This window comes from Parasteatoda tepidariorum, chromosome 9, assembly GCF_982258835.1.
Source record: "Parasteatoda tepidariorum strain Cologne lab strain chromosome 9, Ptep-v5.0, whole genome shotgun sequence".
NCBI lineage: Eukaryota > Metazoa > Arthropoda > Arachnida > Araneae > Theridiidae > Parasteatoda > Parasteatoda tepidariorum.
Window position 1 is genome coordinate 15880590 of NC_141763.1, and position 6928 is coordinate 15887517.

Genomic DNA, 6928 nt, shown 5'->3' on the forward strand with positions numbered 1-6928 from the left:
ACAGTTTCAGAATACCTTTAGAACGCTTTAGGATGGCATTAGGACATAATAAGACCTGTTTAGTAAGGATTTAGGTAACTTGTGGGATGCGTGTTGGAAATGGTATGATAGTAATAGGAGGGTGTCTTATTTTGGAAATAAATTTCATCTTTGAAATTTTTATTAATTTTAGCAACTTAAATAAGGTTTTTCTTTTAAATTTACTGAATTAGAGGTCAGAAAAATGTTTTCTAAATGAAAAAAAAGGTGATAGTTTTTAATTTGTATACCACTCTATTTTTCCAGAAAAATGGGCTATTCCTCTACTTTTTAGGAAAATTAGTAAAGGAAAAGGGAGTAAAACAGTTAATAAACAAACGTATCTAAAGAAAAGAATAATGTATCATTTTAATACAAAAATATGCAAGATAATTGGATTTCACATTTCTATTGCTTGGAATAAAAACTTGGCCATTATTAAAAAGTCTAATTGAATGTGCCCTTTGAACACCAAGGAAGGTTACAAGTCTCCTAATTAGCGTTAGTTTTCTGTAAAGAATATTTCTTATTAAATTAAATTATGAGACTTATTGAATCTTTTATGTACATTGTAATTTATGATTGCTTCATTATTGCTCATATTGTTTAATGTAGTAGATATATTAAATATCTTATAATAAAATAATGAATAATTTTCATTTTAATGTTGCTCTAATACTGAGAACTTCGCATTAATATTTAAATTTCTCGTATGATCAATTGAAACTAGTTAATTGGCAAAATAATTCTCATTACATTCTTCTGCAAAATTTACTAAAAAACATTTTATATTATAAATAGTGTAAATGAAGTTGTGACTATTTTATCAAAAACTCAAAATAGATGTTTATGGATCACATACTTTATTGTTTAGTTATTGTGTCAATGATGCAATTTAAAAAAACAAATAAAATTAGAAAATTATCTGTTTTTATATACAAACTAAAACAGCTGTTGCCATGTTTTGCTGAAGAATTGTTAGCTGAAGGCATACTTAAATCAGTATCTTGAAAATATTAAAAATAACTTGTTTTAAGGATTTATCTATTTTTTGCAGCATAAATTTAGTGTAAGCAAATAAATATGAGAATAGAAAAAAATAAACAATATTAGAATCACATAAGTGAAACTTTTATTTACACTATTATTTCCTTAATTTTTTTACAGAATAAACTCTTCTTTCTTTAGCATGGCGCAACCAGCCTCTAATAATGCTTCCAACTTCATTTACTTTAGTGTATGTGAAAACACTGCAAACAGCTTCTAGAACATAACAAAAAGAAAATATAAACAAACCAGTAGATATTTTCATGAATAAACATAAAATTATTTCAGAACCTATTTAAAAGGTATCTCAAACTAAATTAGTAGAAGCCCAGATTTCTGTTACTCTCAGGGAAAATATTATGGGGTAACCTTGTTAAGCTGCTTTTTCAATTGCCCATCATACGTAACTTAATACTAGTTCTAGTGCAATATATATATTGATACTGTATATCATCAGTCATCGAATCTTTGTGATATTCTCATAATGCTTCTATACGGGCCGGGAAACATGTAGCTAATACTATAGCAAATAGTAGACGATTTTGCTTTGCAGTACAGTTCAATGCTGCTTCAGCAAGCATACATTCCCACTGGTTGTCGTCTTCCAGCAAGCCGAGTGCAAAGCATGCATCTTTATACGTTGGATGCTGATTTCCATCGACTTTACATATATCTTGAAATGGCAATGAGCCGGTGTAATTAACCAACAACAGTCGAAAATAAAAGCACTCAGTCTGCCTTGGATAGACTGTAAATATTCTCCCCAAGGCGTTTGATTTGAATAAACCGGGACATGCATCAACCGGTGTGCCTTGCTTGTGGGGTGTCCATTTTTTTGAACCCATGTGAAATAGGGTGGTACTTGTGAGTAGAGTAATGTCCGTGCAAAGACGCCAAAAGCATCCGTACGATTACCCAATTCAAAAAATTTGGCGAGTGTAGTTTTTGGTGGATTTATAGCTCGGTCAATCGCTGTCTCGTTCGTGAAATATACGCTCTGACCGTTTTTAAGATGGACGGCTAAATGAATAACGGTTGGATCCCGTTCATTAATTGGGAAACCAAAGATACGCCAAACAGCTTCATTGGAGCTGATGTACCGGCCTATTTGGTACAGCGTTATTTCGTCGTTGTTATTCACTGGAAGAGCAGTCACATTGGTATTTTCAACTCGAAGTACTGCTATATCATTGCCTTTATTCACATACTTGCAAATATATTTGATGCTCTTCTTTTAAGGGCATGCATAAGTATTAGAGTTTAATATGACTTGTTGCAACGTGCGTGAGTATTATTTTTGATTTATTATGTTTCTATGTCTAGTTTGGATCCGAATACGATTAAATAAAGATATATTTAAAATATACGTTAAATCTGTCCAAAAAATGAAAAAAAATTAAATACAAACCATTCTCGAATCCCTCTGAAGGTACACAGAAAATTTCATTTAAATCAGTCCAGCCGTTTAGGAGGAGTTCAGTGACATACACACGAACAGACGAAATATATATATAAAGATATATATATATATATATATATATATATATATATATATATATATATATATATATATATATATATATATATATATATATATATATATATATATATATATATATATATATATATATATATATATAATGAGATATTTTCTAAAAAAATATATTTGGTGGACTCTCCTCCCTCAATGTTATTGTCACACAGCTACGTGATTACATTTAGTTCTAATTATAGGCCTGTTGATTAAGGAATTTAGTAATAAACCTAATTTGTAATAAACAAAATTTTTCAAGTTAGTAATAAGCTAAGTTTTTTCCGTTGAACTTCAGGATGCATATATAGAAAAATGTCCTTTCAGACCTTTAAAAGAAAATATTAAGATCATAAAAAAAAGAATTATCTACACTAGCCTTAACTAAAATTATTCACAAATATTAGATTTTTTATTGTCTCTTGGAATCCAATGAAATTCCCGGCTGCTATTTTTTTTATTCTATGTTTTTTTTATTCTTGATTTATTGAGATAGAACTACGACCCATGTTTTGTTGATGCAGTTTTGAGTAAGTCTTTTTGAAATGCGCGTATATATGTATTTTTCTTTTGCTATGAATCTTCACGTAAAGCCCTAACATTTCACTAATGCACTACTCACGCAAGTAAATGCTTGGTGGGTGAGATCATGAAACCTGAGAGGCAAATGCAGTAACTTACGATACATTTTTATTTTGTTTCTTTCGGACCGTAAAATTTGTTCTTATGGGAAAATACTTATAAATCATAGGAAGAAATGAGTTGCAGATTTGTCGGCGTAAGAAACAATAAAAAATATTCTCAGTAAAGGAAAGAACATCCTTTATTCGGATACTCGTCCAGACAGAAATCACGTGAGATATTTATTTCGGACGTGATGCTCATATCTCTATTTCCATTTGCTCTACTACAGAAACAAATATCTTCGAGTAGAAGTGAAAATGGAACTCAACAGTGAATCGAATTAGAGGAATAATATGATATATGACAGAATTTCAATATTTTCTGACTGAATTATTTAAGCAAATGATATATATATATATATATATATATATATATATATATATATATATATATATATATATATATATATATAATTAGCCAAATTATTAGACGCACTATAAGATTCTATGTAAAATCTTAATTTCAGGTGATACTATACAGCTTTATTGTTTTTATGTGACTAAAACCGGTTTGCACTTGTTTACGTTAGTGTATCAATTGGTTAAATGAGACGACATATAATATAAATTTGACGATTGGATAAATTCGACGATATATTATATAAGTATAGAATATTTTTTATATCAGGTATTATATTAGTATATTATAATAATCAGATCAAACTATTAGACGCACTGTAGTGTTTTAATAATGGCATGATTTGCACGAGTTTATATGCAATACTTTTTATATTTAAACATTCATGTAATGGGTTTTTATTCAGGAGATTTTTTTATATTTATATATATATATATTCTATTTGTATTTATTTTTAACGTATTGCATTACAATGTTAACTAATTGATGCAGGAGCGTAAACAAATGCAAACCGGTTTCATCCGAGTAAAAACAATACAGCTGTTTAGTATCATCTGATAATTAAAATTTCATATAGAATCTCGTAGTGCGTCTAATAGTTTGACCAGAAACTATATATATATATATATATATATATATATATATATATATATATATATATAATAATAATAAATAAATACAAGAAAACACTAAGAAAGTTAAGAAAAACAATAAGTATCATTTATTGCGCTTAAGCTGCAAGTAAACAGCACTCATGAGATAAGTTCAAAATGAAGAATAAAACAAAGAAAAATAGGGGGTGGGAAATAATAAGTAAAAAAATAACAAACAACATATTATTTAAAAAAAAAAATATGAAATTTTAATTAAAAAACCGGAAAAAAAGCCGGGAAAAAAAAAGATATAATCTTTTCTTCAGCCCACACGATTATATCCGCAAAACAGAGTGCTTTCTGATATTGTATCAATAAAGCCAAAGCAAAATATATTAATACAATAGTGTGAGGAGCACTCAAAAAATTTTTTATAAAATAACTACATAAAAATAGATCATAAAAAGTAAAAGTAACATGTAAAAACAGATAATAAAATAAAAGAAAAAGAAAAAACATTAAAAAGGGGGGACTATAAAGCGAGTAGCAAAATCATAACAACTTACATGGACAGATATTTTTCAAGAATGATTTAAAAATGTTTTCGCAGAAAGATTGCCAGATTACAAAATATGAAAACAAAAGATGAAAGCAAAAGCGCAAATGGAGTGTAACAAGAGGGTTTTAAAGTGTCGTTCTTACTGCACTGCTGAAGTGATTTGTTATTCTGAGTTTTGATTCGTTAGTTACCAAGGATGGTCCCGAAATGGATGTGCGCAAGGTAATATGCTAATAATTGCTAAATAATTTCCCTTGTTAATCTATACAGTTTTTCCATGTGCAAAGCCATTTCGGGCAAATCCGTGGATAAAATTGTTTGCTAAAAATTTCTTTATTAATTTATACAATTTTCCATGTGCAAATCCATTTCGGGCAAATCCGTGGTTAAAATTATCTGCTAAAATTTTTTCTTTGTTAATTTCTCCATGTGCAAATCCATTTCGGGCAAATCCGTGGATAAAATTGTTTGCTAAAAATTTCTTTATTAATTTATACAATTTTCCATGTGCAAATCCATTTCGGGCAAATCCGTGGTTAAAATTATCTGCTAAAATTTTTTCTTTGTTAATTTCTCCATGTGCAAATCCATTTCGGGCAAATCCGTGTTAAAATTATCTATTAAAATTCTTTCTTTGATAATTTAAATAATTTTTCTATGTGCTAATCCATATCGTGCAAATCCGTGGCTAAAATTATTTGCAAAGCAGGCAATTTATGTTTCTCTTTTCTATTTTATATTTTTCTTAAATAAACATCTATCTTCTAAAACTATTTATGATCAATTTTTAAAATTATCCAGTATAATATTACCTTGCGCACATCCATTTCGGGACCATCCTTGGTAACTAACAAATCAAAACTCAGAATAACAAATCACTTCAGCAGTGCAGTAAGAACGACACTTTAAAACCCTCTTGTTACACTCAATTTGCGCTTTTGCTTTCATCTTTTGTTTTCATATTTCGTAATCTGGCAATCTTTCTGCGAAAACATTTTTAAATCATTCTTGAAAAATATCTGTCCATGTAAGTTGTTATGATTTTGTTACTCGCTTTATAGTCCCCCCTTTTTAATGTTTTTTCTTTTTATTTTATTTTATTATCTGTTTTTACATGTTATTTTCACTTTTTATGATCTATTTTTATGTAGTTATTTTATAAAAAATTTTTTGAGTGCTCCTCACACTATTGTATTATTATATTTTGCTTTGGCTTTATTGATACAATATCAGAAAGCACTCTGTTTTGCGGATATAATCGCGTGGGCTGAAGAAAAGATTATATCTTTTTTTCCCGGCTTTTTTTCCGGTTTTTTAATTAAAATTTCATATTTTTTTTTTTTTTTTTTAAATAATTTGTTGTTTGTTATTTTTTTACTTATTATTTCCCACCCCCTATTTTTCTTTGTTTTATTCTTCATTTTGAACTTATATATATATATATATATATATATATATATATATGTGTGTGTGTGTGTGTGTGTGTGTGTGTGTGTGTGTGTGAGAAGGGAAAGAAGGAAGAATATGTTTTAAAAGAGAATTCAAAAAATTATTATGAAAAATAATTGAAATTTTTAAAATGAAAAAGAAAAGCCTGTAAAAACAACGAAAATATACAATTTTGTTGTCAGCTCATACAATTATATCCGCCAAATAGTGCTTTCTAATATTGCATTCATATAACCAAATCAAAATACATCAAGACAATAGTGCGAGAAAATAAAAACGATTCGAAAAAACAAATCAATCAGAAAACTCAAAGCAGAATACAAAACAAAACACAAATAGGAAAATATAAAGCGAGGTTCGATTAATTTTACGTATCATCTTAATTTTGCGCATAGTTGATAATAGCCTTATTTTGTATTTATATCTTCGATTTATTTTTACGCTTTTCACTTCATTTACTGTTAGTTTTTCGCTTTTCTCTATTCATGCTTATTCACTCGTATATTATTGTTTTATGTTTATTCTTGATTATTATGACTACTCCAATTTGGACGCTCTCTTCTTGCTACACCTCTGATGTGGTCTCATCGACCTTCTAGATCATTTCCGACCTCACTATGTCCCCTACTCCTTTTCTTCTAATTTATTTCGTATTTTAACTTAATTCCGATTCACATTTTTTGACTCTTA